This window comes from Lissotriton helveticus, chromosome 9, assembly GCF_964261635.1.
Source record: "Lissotriton helveticus chromosome 9, aLisHel1.1, whole genome shotgun sequence".
Lineage (NCBI taxonomy): Eukaryota > Metazoa > Chordata > Amphibia > Caudata > Salamandridae > Lissotriton > Lissotriton helveticus.
Window position 1 is genome coordinate 513,728,101 of NC_136070.1, and position 21,101 is coordinate 513,749,201.

Consider the following 21,101-nt stretch of genomic DNA (forward strand, 5'->3'; position numbering starts at 1 on the left):
TTTTTGTTTTACCCATCACACCAGACTATTAGTCAACATCAGAAAGACCGCACGGTGAGTCATAATTTGATGTAGGACATTCCATCTAGTCCTAATTCATCATTGATGTCTCACAATGGGAAGGTCCAAAAGGTGTCCCAGATGATGACGGGTGGTACCGTGTGGTGACTGATGGGTATCCTTATTTCTTAGGAGAATTCCAGGATTGGTTACACATTTTTATCCTGTGTTGTTTTTCACATCGCATCTTCAAAGGTAGTAGGTTCGCTGTATTCAGACCCATGGACATTCTTTCTGTGATACAGAGGTACAAACTTCATGCCTGGCTACCTGAAGCACATGTGGGCTGAGTGTTGAGTGACCTATAAATTCACTATCCCATATCACCCACAAACCAATGGCCTTGTTGAGAGATTTAACAAGACCATCAATGGAACTCCCTGAAAAACTCAGAAAGAGATGGGATGTCCTTTTGTCATGTCTACTTTCGCTTACAGAGTGATGTCACAGAAGGTAGTAGGATTCCCACTTACCCCCTTTGAACTTCTGCTTGACAATTCTGTGAGGGGATCACTGTTCCCACTAAGCTGCGCGCGTGGGCGCGCGCCCACGATGGTCACCTGGAGCGCGCAGTGTCCAGGATTTAGCGCGCACACCCCTTCCAGACCGTTCGCGCCGCCGCTTTTAAAACGCGAGCGGCGCGAAATCCAGGCGGGAGGCAGAGGAGGAGCCCATTGTGCTCAAAGTGCTTCTAACTTCTGCTTCGGCCCCCCCCCTCGCCCCTCTCCCCCCTTCCCCTCCCCTCATGTGTGGACCCCCAGGCTGAGACAGCTTCACGGCACCCAACAGTCGCACCCAAGTACTTGCACATTAATGAGGTTTGCTGTTTTTTCACACCTTCTTAGCCCCTGCATCTCCAAGACCGTATTCATGTTAAGTGCGGCGCCCGTTTGCGCTGCAATCAACAAGAATACTACCTCAAAGGGTTCACAATCAGCCCCGCAGCTTGCACTGTTAAGAAAGGAAAAACAGTGTCTCCAACACAACGTGTGCTTTAGCACACGCTGTGTTGTAGACTCTGCTTTTCGTTTCTTAATTGTACAGCTACGGGGCCGATTGTGACCCTTTGTGTTAGTATTCATGATCATTTCGGCGCCCCTGTGCGCTGCAATTAACAAGGATTCTACCTCAAAGGGTTCACAATCAGCCCCGCAGCTTGCACGGTTAAAGACAAGGATGCCAACGTTCTTTCTGACACTAATCTCAGAAGGCGATCATCAGTAGACACAAGAAATAGATAGCCTCGAGGGGATATAAATCAGCAAATCTGTGCCAGCGCTCCCTCTGACTCACTGGGACTGTGTGCAAATGAAATACCTTTCACAACAAACAAGCATTGGCACAGAAAATAGTTGTTGTCTTGTTTGTCAACTGACTTTTTCCAAAGCTTTTTGCCGAAGGTGAGGAGCATCTTAAAAAAAACAAAAAAACATGAAAGATGCGATAATGTAGCGATATCATTCCATATCCACCCACATGACATTCCTACAGAATGAAACGCCATTTTATTATTTTTATTTAGTAACCTAAAATAGTAAACACTACTTGGACTGGTAACTAAAATAATACATTTAATTAGGGTTAAAGTGCTTTTTGGAATGCAGCGTGGCACAACAGTATATTGCAGTTGCTGCCCCCCCCCCGACCTCCCCCCCCCCAAAAGAAAAATGAGAAAATTGTTGGGCAGGTTCTCAGGGAAGAAGCAACAATGTGTGGGCGAGGAATAACAGAGGTGTGTAAAAACGACTTTTGGAACGCAAAGTCGCCCTCCAGCAAAGAGTAGCTGCACAGCTCTAAAAAAAACAATGAAAGTTAAACAATTTTATTTAAAGTGCCATTAGCGGTAGGAGAGCAATTGAGGAACAGATGGGGTCATTCTAAAGGGAAGCAACAAAAGGGAAGGAATGTGAAAGGGGGAATCAGCACATGAGACAAAGCAAGAAAGAAAAAACAAGCACCCTCATAGAGTGCTTAATGAAAAAGAAGACCCATTATTTTGAGCAGTGGAAGGATATAAGTCATCCAGTCAAAATAATGAAAAAGAGGCTATACACCAAGAAAGGTACAAACACAAGAAGAGGAAAGCAAATAATAGCCAGGATAAGTAACAGACAGTTTATTAAGGAGTTGAAGTACCCAAAGTTCTAAGTTACATTTCAAAATCGTCGCTTTTCATTCGTAAATAGGCTTAGTAGTCCCTCCTTGGTACCGCCTTGTCTGCATTTGTATCCTCCCATAATGACTGGAATTTTTACTTGTGTTGTTACATGGTCTGCTTTATCTAGTGGGTGAGCACTGTTTTCTTTAATGATCTCCCCTATTACACCCACGATGTCGCAGCACGCCGCCACCTTTTATATCATGTCATTTACTCATGTATTTTTTCATTTCCAGTGCAGCCCGTTTTAACTATAGCAGCTGCGCTTATTTATTTAATTTACGGCGTGGTCCGCTTTCACTGTAGCAGCTGTGCTTATTTATTTATTTAATTTACAACGCAGGCCAATATCACTTTTAGTTGCTGCACTTCTTTATTTATTTATTTAATTCACAGCACAACCACTTTTACTTCAGCGGGCGCACTACAAAAGCTAGCTTTCTTTCTTTATTTTTATTACACTTTGTGTAAAAGAACCCCATAGGCATTTTCACTTTAAGATTGGCCGCGCCCCTTTCTTTAGATGCTGCACCCACACAAGCGGACTGGTTCCGGGCACATATCCTTGGCTGCAGCGCACAAAGACCTTACAGTGCCGCACACAGAGGAAAAAAATTAGAGGGAACATTGGAGGGGATCACTTTGTCTGGTTAAGCAGGGCTGGGAGAGACCTCTCAAAGAGCCTAAAGAAGATATTGTGGACTATGTGATAGGCCTACGTTCCAGGATGGTAGAATACATGGGCAAAGCAAACAAGAACCTAGAGACCAGCCAAGAGCTTCAAAAACTCTGGTATGACCAAATGGCTGCCCTGGTGGAGTTCCAACCAGGGCTGAAGGTATGGGTATTGGATCATGTGGCACATACGGCCCTCCAGGACAAATTGAGTGGTCCCTACCATATCCTTGAGAGGAAAGGTGAAACCACCTACCTGGTGGACCCGGATACTACCAGTACCTCCAAGAACGACATACATGTGAATCTCCTAAAGCTTCTCCATGACAGGGGTGAAGTGACCATGCTGATGATCACTGATGAGGATCAGGAAGCAGAGAGTGAACCTTTCCCTGACCTCCTCTCCAGCAGTCCCAAATATGGGTCAGTAGATGGAGTGGCCTATCCCCTATCCGGACACCCTCTCTGCCCACAGCAAGCAGACTGCAGGTAATTCCTGGAGCAGTATGCTGGGCTCTTACCCTTAACTCTTGGGCAGACACACTGGTGTACCTTTGACGTAGACACCGGAGACAGCTTGCCTGTCAAACACAAGATCTATCAACAGTCTGACCATGTGAAAGAAAGCATCAAAGCTGAAGTCAGCAAGAAGTTGGAGCTAGGGTTTATAGAACCCTCTGACAGCCCCTGGGCTAGCCCCGTGGTCTTAGTCCCCAAACCTCACTCCAAGGATGGGATACCAGAAATTAGGTTTTGTGTGGACTACAGAGGTCTCAATGCTGTCACTAAGACAGATGCTCATCCCATACCCTGATGAGTTGATAGACAAATTGTGAGCAGCCAAATTTTTCAATACCTTTCACTTAATCTCAGCATACTGGCAGATTGGCCTAACCCCAGAAGCAAAAGAGAAACTAGAATTCTCCACACTAGATCGCCATTATCAGTTCACTGTTATGCCATTTGGATTAAAGAATGCCATTGCTACCTTCCAAAGGTCGGTGAACCAAGTCCTTGCTCGGTTAGAAGCTTTTAGGGCAGCTTATCTAGATGATATTGCTGTCTATAGTTCCATCTGGCACAATTCCCTGATCTACCATGGCAAGGTTTTGCAGGCCCTGCAGACTGCAGGCCTACCTATCAAGGCATCCAAGTGCCAGATAGGGCAGGGCACAGTTGTATACTTGGGACACTTGGCAGGTGGAGGCCTTTACAGCCCAAGATATAATCAATTCTGGACTGAGAAGCTCCAACCATTCGGACCCAGGTCAGGGCATTCCTTGGCTTGACTGTGTATTACAGAAGGTTTGTGAAGGGGTATGGTTCCATTGTGGTAGAACTCAGCTCCAAGAAAATGCATAAAAAGGTCAACTAGACAGTTAGTTGTCAAAAGACATTTGACACCCTGAAAAAGGCAATGTGCTCCGCACTCATTCTCAAAGCTTCAGATAACTAGTCTAGACAGTTCATTGTGCAGACTGATGCCTCTGAACAAGGGATAGGAGCAGTTCTATGCCAAACCAATGATGATGGCCATGACAAGCCTGTTGCTTTTACAAGTAGGAGATTACTCTCAAGAGAACAGTGTTTGAGTGCCATTGAGAGGGAGGCGTTGCTGCGCTTTGGTCCCTGAAGAAGCTGAGATCATACCTGTTTGGTACTCACTTCCTTGCCCAAACCGACCACTGACCTGTCAGTTGCCAGATGCAGATAAAAGGTGAAACCCCAAAACTTTTTAGGTGGTCCATCTCCCTACAAGGAATGGACTTTACAGTGGAAAACAGACCTAGGACGGACCATGCCAATGGAGTTGGCCTTTCCAGGTTCTTCTACTTAGACAATGAAGACTCTCTTGGGAAAGGTTAGTTTCATCCTCTTTCGTTTGGGTGGGGGTTGTGTAGGAAAGTGCCCCTTTTGACATGGTTACTCCTTACTTTTTGAATGGTATCTGATGCAACTGTGACTGAAAGCATTCTGGGTTCCTGCTAAGTAGGTTCCCAGCACCAGTGTTCTTTCCTTAAAACTATACCATTGTTCCACAATTGGCACCACTTTAGGCTCCATGTAAGTCCCTGGTAAGTGGTACTCCTGGTACATAGGGCATTGAAACTAAAGAGGGTGCCTAAAGGCTGCACCACGAATTGTGTAACTCAAAGGGACCCCTCACCAAGCTCATGCAAACTGTCATCGCAGCCTGCGTATCTTGTTGCAGAGAAAAATGACGATCCAACATGGCACACATCCCTGTGTGTCATTCCTACCCAGCACTGTATTTGTTATATGTAAATCACCCCCACAGCAGGTCTAACAGCCCTTAGGCAGGGTACACTATACCCATGTTTGGGCATATCTGCATGAGTGGATGTGTCCCTGTGATGTCTAAGCTCACCCTCGAATACCACAAGTGCACAGGGAAGCCATAACGAGTCCATGGGCTGGCCACCCATGATTACGACTTCCCCAGCTACATGATGGCTTCACTGTACCCAACATCTCGTCTTAATAAACAAACACTGATGCCACTGTTGGATCAGGGCCGGACTGGCCGTAGCGGGCACCGGGCAATCCCCCAGTGCGCCGCACGGGTGGGGCCGGTTTTGGGCCCCTGAGGGCCGATTTTGTTACAAGGCCGTTTTTGCAGCATAGCTGAAAAATCTGCCCTGTAACATAATCGGCCGAAAACCGGCCCTGGCAAAGAGCTCGACAGCACCCCCAACCCCGTGAAGGGGGGTAGGGGGGGCGGCCGAGCACTTTGCCAGGGCCGGTTTTGGTTCCCAGTCCGGCCCTGTGTTGGATGTATTAGGAAATGCACCCTGAGAGCACTTTAGAGATGCCCCCTCAAAACCTACCGACTGCTAATGTGCTGACTGACTGTTCTGAACCAGCCAGCCACCCAAGACATACTTTCTGACCTCCTGAGTTGAGAGCCTGCATTCTCATAGGCCAGGAAGAATGCCTGCTCTTGGCAGAGGTGTTTACCCCTCCTCCCTGCTTGATAAGCGTTTCCAGGGCAGGCAGCTTCAAAGGGCCTGCTGTCTTTTTATGCAACCCAGGACTCTCCAGATAGTGGAGATGCCTACACTCCTGTTCTGACCCCACTTTTTGGTGGCAAGACAGGCAAGAAAATGAGTAAGATTAGGAGGTGTGCCCCCCTTCAGCAGGCACCACCCCAGCTGAAGTGGACCCCACTCTTCAGATTACCTCATCTTGATTCGAGCAGGATTAGTATTCTGGGGTCAGGGTTATGCCCACTTCTCAAAGGCAATAGTCATATAGAGCGTGTAGACACCCTAAAGGTAGGTAGACCATTGGATACTACCTGTAACTCCCCTATAACCCTCTTAAATTGATTATTTAGGTTGCACCCTTGAACTCAAGAACTCAGATTAGATGGATCCACAAAAGAAGGATAAAGAAGAGTCACTTCCTGGCAAAAACAGCAGAAGAGCTGATACTTTTGGCTTGAAACTCTGCCTGCTCACAACTCTCTCGACAATCACGACACAATGTCTCATCCTGCAAGTTGAAGGAGTACCAAAGCCTTGGCAGGCTGCCAGCACTTCGAACATTGCCTACAGTGTCCCTTACAGTAGAGGAGATACTCCCCTGAAGTCTGTAGGCACGACAAGCAGGGTCCGGTCCATCACCTAGCAGCTCCCTGGCACGACCGACCCTGCAGATAACCCGGAGAAGGTAGCGGTGCTCTGAAAGGTCAGATCTGTCTTCCAAACGAGTGTGAATACACCAGGACCAACCAGAGCCGTGCAGCATCAACCCCTGGTGTACCCGACGCCCTGCACCAAACACCAACAGTGAGAGTCCAGTCCAGATTCCCACTGCACCACAACCAAGCAGCCATCTAAGAACGTCGGCATCACTGAGACCCACTTTGTGAGTGGCCCAGCGTTCCTGATTTTGCCCCTGCCAGCTGTTTGCTTTGAACCGCAAGGGGCGTCTTTGAGCACCAACCCAGTCACCATAACCACTCTGCACCTGAGCTGCCACACCAGGGTACCGAAAAAACAGTTGTGCTCCCTTACTTCTAGACCCCTTGCACCCTGAGTCCCCCGTTTGGAAGCTCTCAGGCTTGTCCCCAAGTCCCCCTGTGCGCACAGCTACAACCTCACCAACACCCAGCTCCCAGTAAAATCCGAGCAGTTCTCAAAGAATTGCTCTTAGTACTTTGGACCTTGGTCCACTACAACTCTGAACCCTGAAGGTGAACCCTTGAAACCGACTCTACCTACCTTTATGCATCTCTGACTTTTCCTACCATAGGATTGCATTGTGCGTAAAAGCAGAAAGGTTTGAACATTTTACTTACCTGTGAAAATCTCTAACAAAAACAGTACTTGTTTTTTAATGAAGTTCTTGGTTTTACGAAATACATAAAAAGAACTGCAATTTTTCTAATTTGGTATCGGATTTATTCTTTGAGTGTGTTTCATTTATTGCCTCAGTGATTACAACAAATGCTTAGCAATACCCTCTGATAAGCCTAACTGCTCTCCCACACTACCACAAAAGAGACTATTAGTATTATCTACTTTAGCCTCTGTAAGCCAATGGGGACCCACTGGACCCTCTACACCGTGTACTTCTTTTTAGTGCACTATAAAGAGAGCTAGTTCCCTAAAGGGACCATTGGGAGTAAATTGAATTGATGTTCTCTCCAGGGTTTTTGGGCGGGTAGTGAACTCCCGGGATCATTAGGCCCATTAATTGGTTGTTTTACAGGCAGGTCACAGGGCAGTGAAGTTGGGTCAAATTTGACCACACTCACCAGTGTCTACGGGTCCTGTGTGTGTGCTGCTTACCTGTTTTGGTGTCCTGTGACTCTTTAGTCAGGTTTGAATAATTGGGTAATGTCGTCTAAGTTTGTTAGGAAGCCTCATGGATTTTGTGCGAGGCCAGGGCATGACAAACTCATTAAGTCAGCGGTACTCTCCCAGGCATGGGTCAGTATTAGACCTAACAACCTTGGTATGATATTCCCCAAACTTTTCACCTTCACCTCTCCTGTTTTGCTGAATTTGTGTTTTTGACTTTAGGACTCTGTGCACTTTACCACTGTTCATCAGTTCTACAGGGCTTGCGCTATCTCCCTAAAACAGGGTAAAATAGGCCTAGCCATGATTGGAATATGTACCTTCCTTTTTAATACTTATAAGTCACCCTTAAGTAAGGCCCATTAGGCTTATAGGACAGGGTGCATTTTATTTTTAAAAAGTAGGACTGTGTACATTACATGTCCTGGAAGTGAAAAAGTTTTTTTACTGTTGCAAGGCCTTTCTCTCCCGTTGGCTAACACTGGGTTACCTTATTACAATTAATAAGTGATAACTTTATACTTTATATGTCCTGCTGTGTCTGGAAAAGAGAAATGATTTGTACAGTACTTGTATAGGAAAAAAAGAATAGTGCTAACTTACGATTGGGAGCAGATAGAGATATGCTGTTTACACGCAAATTAATTGAAATTTAAAATCCTCTTTAATGATAAGGTCGGATTTTAAGTTATAATACTGTAAATGCCACTTTTAAGAAAGTTGACACTTTCTTGAGCCTCTGCCAGTGTTCGGGGTCACATGACGGTGAGAGGCTCTAATGTTGGAGTTTGTGAATTGCTTTCAGACAGTAATAAAAGGAGGCTTAGGTGCAGACAGGATGAGCCCTCAGTCTCCTGCACACACAAAGGAACCCAACACTAGGCTTGCCCTGCCTTTTGTCACTGCCAGACAGTTTGGAGCCTTAACAGGAGAAGAACTTTCCTGAACTAGATGTGGGGGTAGGATAAAGAGTCTACACACAAACAAGGTTGGCACCTGGAATAAATATTGGATTTCCAGAACCACTCATCAGAACACTCCTGAACCTATGGATGTTACAGGAGAAGAACTGTTCTACTACCAGATAACGGCAATGCTGCTTAAAGGACTGTCTTGCTGTCCGAGAAGGAAGACTGGACCTGTTTACCTTCATCACAGGCTAACCAGAGTGAATCCAAGGGTCAGTTGGCAGACCTCCTGTGTGAGCTACAGGAACCTAACAGGCTTTGGAGGCCACCCTGCAACTGCCTAGCTGACCTGCTGCACCTGGACCTGCCTTGACATCCAACTGGACCTGCCTGAGCCCTGCTGGCCTGTGCTGGAGTGATTCCTGATCCCCAAGAGGTGCCTCCCCAGGCCCTTAGCCCTTGGCAGGTCTCAGGTGAAAATCCTGAAATGTGGGCTTGTAACAACCGCAAACAGGCCCATACGCACCAAGACTCTGCGGCCATTGACAGCTGGTAACAATAAGTTCCACTGAGACCTGCTCTTTGTGCCACTAGCTACCGCCAGCGACGATCAGCATTGGGAGACCTGCACTTTCCACTACAGCAACAACAGATCAGCTTCCTCCTCACAGCCTCCTCCACCCCACCGTGCCAGACTTGGAAGGTAACTCTTTCAATGGGACTTACATAGTCCCTGTATCTACACTGTGGCCGAGCTGAAAAGATTTTGAAGGGAGCAGGGGCTACCAGTAAATAGGAGCTCAAAGAAAGCCTTCGGAATACCTTCAGCGCCTAGGAGGAGGCCCACCAGGTGGTGTTTACAGCTCATGAGCAAGAGGAGGATGAGGATGTGGAGAAGCAGGAGGAGGAGGAGGAAGAAAAAGAGGAGGGAGATGAAAATCTCCTGACCATGTCCTCAGAGGAGAGAGAGGAGGGACCACAAGAGTGAGGCCACCTGCTTGAGACAGAGCAGGCAGGCAGCATCTCCTCCCGAAACCTGTCCCTGAAAGAAACTGGAGGACAGAAGAGCTGAGAAGTAGTTTCAATTGTAGCTGGGAAAACTAAAAATGGAAGCAGCCAAAGAGGAAGCTGTTGCAAAGAGGGTCCTGGAGGAAAGGATACTTACCCTGGAGGAAAATAAAATTTTACTGGTTAAAGAAATGAGTCAAAAGGATCTGGACCTCAAAACCAAATAGCTCCCAGGGTCCAGCAATGGTGGCAAAGACAGTACAGTGTCTAAATGGAGACAGAAAGCTCCATATCCCAAAATACCTGGTGCCTTAATTATGGGGTAGGGGTGATATTGATAAAAGGCTAGCAGCCTATGACGTAGCCCTCCATTTGCATAGGGTCTCCTAGGAGGGTTGGGGGGCTAGGCTATAGAAGCACATGCCCTCGTTTGGAAGGGATACCTTACTGACCCTAGAGGTAGCTGAAGTAGGCGTCAATGCACATATGACAGCCACCCTTTTCACCAGGTTTGCTCTTACCCCAGAGATATAAAGTCACAAACTGTTTAACCAGTCTTGGGTGGGTTTTGTGGAGGACTCCTGTGAGGCACTGAATGGTTGGGTGAAGGGCAACAATGTGAGGGATGTTGATGGGTGATTTAACCTGATCTTGAGGGAGCACATGCTTAATACTTGCTTTACAGAGTAGCGCCAACACTTTATTGCTAGTAAGCTCACTACACCCAGAGAGCTTTCAAAGGAAGCAGACATCTGGATCAGAATTAGAGTGTCCTAGAAAGGACATGGGGGATCACCAAAAGACTGGACAGGGTCCCCATCAGAAGAAATAGGCAGGGGACAAAAATGAAAAATAGAGTTCTCAAAAAGCCCAAACACCTTCCCAGGTGAAGGTTTCCCAATCACAACCTGACCAAAAGATACGTTGCTATCCTGAGAAGTAGTCCTCAGGAGTTTTCCCCCCTAAATGCTACGAGTACTACAGGTACGGGCATGTCAAGGAGGACCCTAATTGTCCTAAGAGACATCAGTCCCTCATTGGTGGAAGCCACAGGGAATGGCCAGTGCAGTGCTTGGGAGAAGGTACCAGGTTAGTGTGGCGTGAAGTGCAGAGGTTACCCTGGTGCACCTGGGTGACTGAGAAATGGTGCCAAAGGCTCACATGCCTAGCAATACTAAAAGGTATATGCAGTAGGTCACTATAAATGTCCATTGGGTGGAGGCTCTGAGAGACAAATGAGCCAGCATGACTACTGTCATGTGTCATCTGGGGTCCTCAAAGCAGGTAATTCCCAACTGATTCCACCAGGTTGAAGTAGCTGACAACAATGAGAGTCACTATCCTGTGTCTAAGGTTTGCTTTGAATGGGGGTGTCTCAGGTTCCTTAAGGGTAGCTGTGAGTCCAGTCATGCCTGTGGATTGTTTGCTTGGTACCCACATAGAGCACAGCATCTGGATGGAGATGGAGCTCCAATCCCACTAGGAGATGTTAGAGTTGCCTGAGTGGGTGTACTGACCACATGGTCCACGACAGCCCAAGAGGGAAATCAAGAGGACCTGGAGCCTGAAAAATGGTGCCTGCCAAAAAGAGGAAGGGAGGGGCTGTTTGAAACCTGCTCGAAAGACTTCCATGGTGCAAGAGGCAAAGCCTGAGGGTAACGCCCTGGAACCTACAGGAGAGGACATTCGTGCCCTTGGGGACCTACTTGAGCTGGCCTGGTGACAAGCCAAAGGGGGGTGTGCGATTGAGTTCCATCCATTTAATACACCCATAGGTTTGCTTTTTAATCACCTGGTTTAGACTTTTTGTTATGAGTCTCACTACTTGCATCTCACCCACAGTAATCACATGGTAAATTTACTGCACATGTATACCGCCTGTGTCCACCTATTAAGATAAGGCCACTGTGACGCAGCAAGGGTAAAGAGCAAGTGGCTGGTTACACATGTGCTGGCTGTGCGTGTGAGACTACAGTTGTGGCAGCCCAGCAACTGCACACAGATAAATTGGCAAAGAGCGGACTCTTTACGGTCAGGTTTTAAACTGGGATGAGCCTCATAATATTAGTGGGCACTCCTAGGTAAGGTAGGCAGGGTTTACTGTTTTATTTGCAGTGACACTGTATTATACACACAGCGAAAATATGCCTTAGAGTGTAGTTTTGCTTCCCTTAGGCGTGCAAAGTCCCGTAAGGTATGAAACAGGGTTGAAACATGTGCACCCAGTTTGAATGAACAGGTCCCAAGATATAACATGTACACTTTATAGGTCGCCCAGAATTTTCATATTTCTCTGGCTGTGCTCAGGATCAGTGTCCAGGGGCCATATGTATCAAAAAATAATTTTGCGATTCTCAAATTGCAATTTATAGCTAATCGCAATCAGAGAATCGCAAAATGCAATGTATGTACGATTTGCAAAAATGTTTGAGAATCCTACATATTCCTTATTTGAGAATCGCACATTGAGATTTGCAAATAAGGAATAAATTCCCATTCACTATGGGCTAGGCAGCCCATATGAATGAATGGGAAGACATTCTCAATTTGCGATTACCAATTAGAGAATCTCAAAATGAGAATGCATCGTCTGGGTTGCAAGGGTGCCAAAAGGACACCATGTTGCACCCCTGAAATATGCATGTGTGCACATTTTGCGCACATACCTGCCCTAAGGGCATATATGTGCGACATATGGCACTTTTAAAAAATCAAAAAGTGTTTTCTTAAAGAAAATCGCAATTTACCACCAACTTAAAGTTGGTGGTAATTTGCAATTCCTTAAGGCCAAAAAGCAAATTTCTGGTGCTTCCAGAACTGCATTTAAGGAATCGCAATTTGCAATTCCTTAATTGCATTCTCATAATAGAGAGTCAGAAATTTTGCAATTCTCTATTTTGCAATGGCCTTTTGGGATGATACATCCCAAAAGGCTTTTTCTAATTCTCAAACGGCCAGATTCTGAGAATCTGCCCGTTTGCAAACGGAAAAAAGGCTTGATACATATGGCCCCAGGTCTTTTATAACCCTGCTGGCCAAGTTAATTAAACTGCTTCCCAGCAGATGGAACAAAGGCCTCCCCACACAGAGAGAATAATTACCAGTGCTTCACATAGCTCTGTTAATTAGCTGTCACATTGTACCAGGGTTGGCACAGCCCAGCCTACTGAGTAAAGGAGGAAGCCAAGACCTCTTGAGACAACACTGAAGTGGTTCCCCTTTGCGTATATCATGGGCCAGTCAGAGCCCTTGAGGTGGAAATGGGACTTCCTCTTGCCATGTCTGTTGTTTGCTTACAACATTGCGGTATCCAACTCCAGCTGGGAAGACCACCTGTTCCACCTCAAGGAACTGCTTCATGCCCCGCAGAAGGCAGGCATGACTATCAAGGGCAGTAAGTGCAAGATAGGGAAGGGATATGGGGTTTACTTGGGCCACCAAGTCGGTAGGGGCAAGGTACCACCTCTCTATGCCAAAATCCAGACCATCCTGGCTTGGTGAGAGACCTCTTAGGCCTCACCGGTTACTACAGGAAATGTGACAAAGGGTATAACACCATTGTCGCCCCTTGACAGAGCCGACTTCTAAGAAGCAGCCCAATGTGGTGATCTGAACGAAGGTGTGCCAGAAAGCTTTTGACAGCTTAAAGGAGGTCATGTGAACAGCTCTAGTGCACAAGGCCCCTTAGGAATTAGTTGTCCAGACAGATGCATCAGAGCATGGCATAGTGGCTGTGCTCTCACAGCAGACCGAAGAGTGTCTAGGCAACCTGTAGCTTTCACCAGCCAGTGGTTATTTCCCAGGAACAGAGGTGGAGTTCAATCGCAAGGGAAGCCTTTGCATTAGTCTGAGCAATGGCAAAGTTTTGTGTTTGGGACTCTCTCTTCTGGGTTCAGACAGACCACTAACCTCTCGGACGGCTACTGAAGATGAAGGGTGAGAATCCAAAGCTACTGAGGTGGTCCATCTCTCCGTAGGGAATGGACTTTTTCTCTGGAACTGACCGTGCCAAAGCTGACAGTGTTTCCAGGTTCTTCTGGGGTTGAGTAGTTCTTCCTGCACTCAGGTGGGGAGACACATGTTAAACATGACATCTGGTATTCCTTCAAACCTTTTGCCTCTGTGCACTTACCACTGCTAACCAGTACTAACGTGTTTGCGCTCTTTATCTGAAACATGGTAAAATTGGCCTACACCTGATTGCTCCATTTAATTTACTTGTAAGTCCCCAGTAGATAATATTACATGTACCCAGGGTATGTAAATTAAATGTTACTAGAGGGCAGCAGCACGCATTGTGCCACCCACTATAGTAGCAGTTTAAAACATGTCTCAGGCTTGCTACTGCAGCCTGAGGTGTAGTTTTAAACTGTAATTTCAACATGGCAAAATAAAACTTTTTCCAGGCCTAAACCTTCCTTTTTAATATATATGAGTTACCCCCAAGGTAGGCCGTAAAGGCTCATAGGGCAAGGTGCATTGTATTTAAAAAGTAGGATGTGTGTAAGTTTTACATGCCCTGGTAGTGAAAAACTCCAAAAGTCCCATTGACTAATGCTCAGTTACCTCATTATTTAATATGTGCTATATTTTGATAGGGAGTAGATAGAGATATGCTGTTTATACTCAAATGAATTGTAATTTAAAATCTTCCTTAATGGTAAAGTTGGATTTTAAGTTAGAATTCTGAAAATGTTTCCAGTCCAGGGAGGACCAGGCCTGGTAGTTCGGGCTGGACTGTTACCATTGGGGGCAGGGTCAAGACTGATTTGCATATGGCTGGGTCCAAACTGGAATGGCATGGTGAGCAAACAAACGATGGATTTAGGCCCAGATCTCTGTACTAGGGTGAATGTTTGACATTGTTCTGCATTCTGCCCATCAATTGTTCTTTTTACACTTAGAAAGTTGGCACTTGTTTGTCCCAAACAGTTGTGATATCTGCCAGTGTCCTGGCTAACATGACAGAAAATGGCTCTGATGTTGGGGTTTGATTCTTGCTTTCAGGCAGTAACACAAAGGGGGCTAGTGGTGTGGACAGGCTGGGCCATCCTGGCAGGATGACTAGGGTGAGGCTGTACCCAGGCCAAATCACATTTCAAATGACTTTGCCTCCTGCACACACAGAGGAACCTGACACCAGGCCTGCCCTGCCTTTTGGCACTACCTGACAGTTTGGTGCATTGACAGGGGAAGAAATTCCATGAATTACATGTGGGGGTAGGACTTGGTCTAGAGGTTAGCTCAACCATGAAGAAATTTGATGAGTTAAATTAAAGGAACACAGGTATAAGGGCATATGGCTGGTAGGGTACCTCTCCACAGTAGAGTGTACAGGATTCTAGCGGGGAGAACAGGGAATAGGAGAGTCCACCCCATTGTCCTGTCCAGTTGCAGGGTACAGACCCTGGACTAGTGGGCCAGTGTCAGGATACCATCCCTAAACTGGCAGGAGGGAGAGTGGACAAAGGGTGCCACGCACCTGGGGCTACCACCCCCTCTCTCTAACGCCACCGAGGTTAGAGGGCCCTGAGACACATGAGGCCTGGCTCTCTGCACTGACAGATGTCAGTGGCCTCTGTGGCTTGCTGTTCTGGTGGACAGAGGTGCCCCTGGGGAGGGGACCGGAGTCACACCCCATGGGTGGACTGTGCCACACCACTGTGTTGGCCATGTGGGTACTGTCTGCCTGCTGGGACACACCTGTGAGCAGGCTATGGTTAGGTGCTGCACAGATGGTGTCCACAGAAGGGTTCCCCATGGGTTAGCTTAGTGGGCCCTGAGAGTATGTCAGAGGAATCCAACTGGGTTTAGCAAGGCGTAGAACTAGAATGTGCCCTGTGGGCCAGGTCTATGTTCTTTTTCCTTAAGCAGGGAAGTCCATCAAGGGATTGATTACTGTACCCTGGCTTTAGGCTGGGAGGGAGTTGTGTTAGACTTGGCTTTTTCAGCGGGTTTACCCCTAGACATTTTGCTTTTTGGCCTCCTGTTTTTGACCCTGTTTTGTTGGTTTTAGAACTCTGGGCACTTTACCAGTGCTATTCAGTGCTAAAGTGCATATGCTCTCCAGGTAAATTATGTAAATGGATTAGTGTTTCAATGTTCGGCTTATTTGATTTACTACTAAGTCCCTAGTATAGTGCACTGTGTGTGTACAGGGCCTGTAAATCAAATGCTGCTAGTGGGCCTGCAGTACTAATTATGCCACCCACACAAGCTGCCCTTCAAAGGGTTCTCAAACCTGCCACTGCAGTGTTTGTGCGCAGTTGTGACTGCCATGCCGACCTGGCAAGTGTACCTGCGTGCCAGGCCCTTAGCTTCCCTTTTCTTACATGTAAGACACCCCTAAGTTAGGCCAAAGGTACTCCCTAAGGTAGGCCAAGGTGCAAGTGAAAAGTATGACATGTACTGGTGTGTGTGACATGTTCTGAGAGTGAAATACAGTGTATTTAGTTTTACTCTATTGAAAGGCTATCTGTCCCATGGGATAGAATGGGAGACACGTTGTAACATCGTAAAAGTATACCTTTCCATTGTGACAAGATGGAGAAATGGAGTTTAGTATGCCTGAACTCAGAATGCAAAAATGCATCTTTTAGTAAACATGATTTTTAAGTTGAGTGTTTGAAAATACAAATTCTAGGGAGTGGGTATTTTCTTGCTTAGCTATACTGTGTGCCTCTTGGGTTGTGAGTTGGTTGTCTGGCTTTGGAGTGACAGGGGCTGGGGATGTGAATTCTCTTCAGACAGCCACTGGGGGTTAGGGTGTTTCCTGCCTTTCCTGGATGAATCAGGGCTGGGTTGAATTGACCTGGGTTGCATTTAGAGTAGTGGAAGGAGATTTCCTTGCACCTGAATAGGCCTGGTCTGCCTTGGACAATGCTGTCTCCACCTCCTGCTGGTAAACTGGGCTAGAGAGGACCAAACTGATTTGGACTGAGCGCAGACACTCTCTACCCAAGAGAACAAAGAGAAACTGAGTATAAATAGTGGGGCCCAAACCCCAAAATTTTAGAACTCTTTTGGATCAAGAAACCTGCCAAGAATAAGAGCTGGAAGAAATGCCAGGGGGAGCACTGCCCCTTTACTGTGTTGTTGCTTTGCTGGGTTGGCCTGCAGTTGCTGCTTCTGCCTTGGGTAGTGAAAGGAGTGGACTGAACTTTCTTTACTTACACGGGCGGCCAAGATTTGGGTCGGACCCTCCCAAAGATATCATACTGCGGGAACCTATTTGGGTATTTACTCTAGAACGGACGCTTACTACTTTATCTATTTAGTGGCCGCCATTCTCTGTGTGGCCCATTGTGAAATGATGATGCTTCAAATCCTCACTACATACCAATGATGGGTTTATTCGCATGAAATTCCCCTCTTCTTGAGAGCCCTGACGAAGTTCAATGTGAACGAAACGCGTTGGCTGAGGAATTTGTTTTTACTGAAATTTAATAAAAGAACTTGGGAATGTGAATTGGAGCTCATGAGCACTCCTTTTTTGGTGCACCGTCCTTATATACATGAACTTTGGGATCTGCAATGCAGGAGAGTATTGGTGCGGCATACTCTGGACGTGACGTGCACAACATACGGACTCAGATATCATACATTGAAATATTTTGTGCATAACCTTGGTCAGCCGCTCTGTTCTTTCCAATTGATTTAATAAGCCAGTCTCTGGCGGTGAGGTCCTGAAATTGCTCATGATCTGATGGTGCTGTTGCTGCTTCAACCTGGTGAAACACCAAATTAACTATGTCAGCTAACCCCTTACAGTAATCGAGCACCAAATAATCTGATATGTTCACAAGCATGTTGGCAGGCACAGCAGGTGATCTCCTAGCTTTCCCCATAGCGATCTCATATGGCATCTTATCAGCACAAGAGGCAAAGCATCGGGTCCTTTCAAATATGTTGAAGCACATACTTTAGCCAACCTAGATTTCAAAGTGCCATTTATCTGTTCTACAAAATCTGAAGCCTCTGGACTATAACTGCAATGCAATCTTTGCTCCACCTGTAATGCTGCACATAACAATCTCATTATTTAAATGAGAGCAAACTCCAAGGTAGTGTCAAGGTGCTTGGAACATCCACAGGAGCCGACGATGTACCCAACGCCCCTCCGCCTCAGACACCACCCGAATGTTTTATAATTCCAGGTAATGCTCGAAACGGGGGGGAAAGGGGAAGTGGAGAGACAAAAAGAGAGACGACCTCAATGGAATTGGTTGACAATTCTTCTGTCGTGGGTCGGGGCGTCTTCTTGACTATACCTGAAGGAAAACAATATTTTATAGAACACACTTTCCTGAATACTCTTTAGACTATAAACATTATCTTTGGAAAACCACAATTACCCCTAGTGTTTTAGGTCTTTGCTTCTCTCTTGTATTATAATGGCTGTTTTAATCCCTCTGGCTACTTCAATGCTGAAAGGAGAAAACAGATTTACATGAAATTACACCCACCTGAAAATATTACGCTCAACTGCTACACTCTCCTGAAAATTGCTACCACTCATTACCTGATTGTAGCGTGAAGGGGCTCATAAGTTCAACTGTGCTTCAGCGGCTTTCTTGACTGACAATTTAGAATAAGGACTCAAACTGCAGTGAATGTCAAACTCTGAATGTTCCGGTTTACGTTGTCTTTGAAATGCTAATCCCAGGAAAAAATGTCTTTTAACTAAAGTTCTCTAGGATAATTTCACTTTAAGGAAAAAATAACGAACAAGCCTGACTGGATACTGCTTCTCCTCAAGTCAGCTGCAAAGGCATCCCTCGTTGCGCATGCGATACTTGGTTGCTTCGGAAAACACTGTGGACTTCCTCTGAAGGTCTGTGACAAGATTCTCGAACTTTGGTTTTCTATTCCGGCACGGAGCTCAAAGCAGAACGTGCTTGTCTGCCGGAACACAGTTGAAGTGCGCAGTTCGAATTACGAACGCGCACCTTGTTTGCTTTGATGCTCACGCGCAGAGCAGACACTAGACTGCTGACCAGTAGTGGCTGCGTCCGTTCTGCTCTGCCATGTTTGATTTCCTGCTGAGTCCTGTATAACTCTCAAACACTGGTTGCACATCAGGATGGTCATCCGATGTCTTTTCTTCCACCCTGAGGAGATGCAACCCTTGCGTTGAGGTCGAGGTTTCCTGTTCTGGACTCTGACTAAGGAAATCCTGACAGTACCTCCCTCCAAAGGGGACCCTCCCAATGTGGGTTTAGTAGGATTTGCCAAATGGAATTGCTTTATCAGTCTGGGTGCGTGCACATTGGAAGAGGGCTCCCATGATCTTTCTTCAGGCCCATAACCCTTCCAGTCAACTAAATAATGTAGCTGATTTCTAGAGATTTTAGAATCTAAGATCCTACTTACTTCGAACTCTTCCTCTGACTCCATAGTAATGGCTAGCGGTTTTTTTTTAAGTCTAACATTGGGTGGATTTTTCTTGAGCAGTGATACATGAAAGGTGGAATGAATTTTTAGTGAACTAGGGAGCTGCAACTTGACCGCTACTGGATTTATGATTTTTTGAACTTTAAAAGGACCAATAAATCTGGGTTGGAATTTCCTGTTCCCCTTCAATTTCAAATGTTTAGTGGAAAGCCACACTTGATTTCCCACTTCAAATTTGGTTCCCTCTCTTCTCTTTTTATCAGCTTGATTTTTGTAGGATGCCTTAGCTTTCGACAGATTCTCTAGAGCCTTCCTGTAAGTGTTTTTTAAATCATGCATTAGATTGGAAATGGCAGGGACTGAATCATCTTTTGATCCTAACACTAAACTAGGATGTTTTCCTGAGTTTAAGAAAAAAGGGGTGTAACCTGTGGAACTGTGTACTGCATTGTTGTAAGCAAACTCTGCAGTCCACAACAGATCTGACCAATTACCCTCCTGTTCCATCAAGTAGAGCCTCAGATATTGTTCCAGTTCTTGATTGACTCTCTCTGTCTGACCATCGGTTTCTGGGTGGTAACTGGTAGAATAGCGAGAGTCAATTCCCAAATTTTGCATGAATTTCTTCCAAAATTTCGATACAAATTGTGTCCCCCTATCAGAGATAACTATCTGCGGGATCCCATGAGCTCGGACCACATGTTGATTAAACACTTGAACCAGCTGAGAAGCAGTGGGCACAGCTTTTAGCGGAACAAAGTGACTCATTTTGGAAAAGGAATCTACCAACACTAAGATAGCGGTGTGACCCTGACTGCTAGGGAGATCTACAATCAGATCTAATGAGACGGTATGCCAGGGGTAGGGTGCATTAGGCAAAGGTTGCAACAACCCTTGTGGGGCTTGTCGATTGGGTTTCCCTTTTATGCATAACTCACATGTTCTTACATACTGTCTCACCTGAGCCGACATTTTTGGCCACCAAAAGTATCTCTTGACCAAATCCAAAGTTTTCGTGGGTCCTTTATGACCCGCCAGACGATCGTCGTGACAGTTCTTCATAGCTTTCTCTTGCATTTCTTCGGTTGGAAGGTACAACTTCCCTTCATGGTATGGAAGACCATCCACTAGTTTTCTTCTGTCATCTTCTCTTGCCCAATTACTCAGCTGATCATCAGACTGAGTTTTCAAAATTTCGGTGGTGAATTCACTAGAATGAATGGCTCCAATAATTTTATTTTGCGGAATTATGGGTTCCTCTGTAGTCTCTTTCACTGTATCTGTAGACCCAATTCGAGACAAGGCGTCTGCTTTCCCATTTTTCACTCCTGGTTTGTATGTGATGACAAAGTCAAATTCCGAGAAGTATAATGACCATCTTAACTGTCTGGGAGTAAGTGTCTTTGCTGACTTTAAAAACTGTAAGTTACGATGATCTGTATAGACGGTCACACAATGCCTGGCTCCCAACAAATAGTGTCTCCAATCCTGGAACGCTTCTTTTACAGCCAGCAGTTCTTTGTCAGCTATGGAATAATTAATTTCGCATTCTGACAATTTCCGGGATCGATATGCCACTGGATGAAGTTGCCCTGTCAGTTTGCTTCTCTGTGATAAGATTCCTCCTGTAGCGAAATCGGAAGCGTCGGTTTCAACATAGAAAGCCTGTTCAGGATCTGGGTGCACCAAAATAGGGGCCGTCACAAAGGTTTTCTTTAAACACTGGAATGCCTCTTCTGCCTCTGGTGACCATTCAAATCTTTTGCCCTTCCTTAACAACTGAGTGATAGGAGAGGCCAAGGTGGAGAAATTTGGTATGAACCTCCGGTAGAAATTGGCAAACCCGAGGAAGCTTTGTATTCCCTTTACATTTCGTGGTGACGGCCAATCCTGAATGGCTTGCACTTTGGTAGGATCCATAGCGACTCCTTCTGGGGATAACACAAATCCTAAAAATTCCACCTGCTCTGAATGGAACACACACTTTTCTAGTTTGACGAATAAGTTATTGTCCAAAAGTTTTTTCAAAATGGCTCTGACATGTTTCACATGATCTTCCATGCAGTTGGA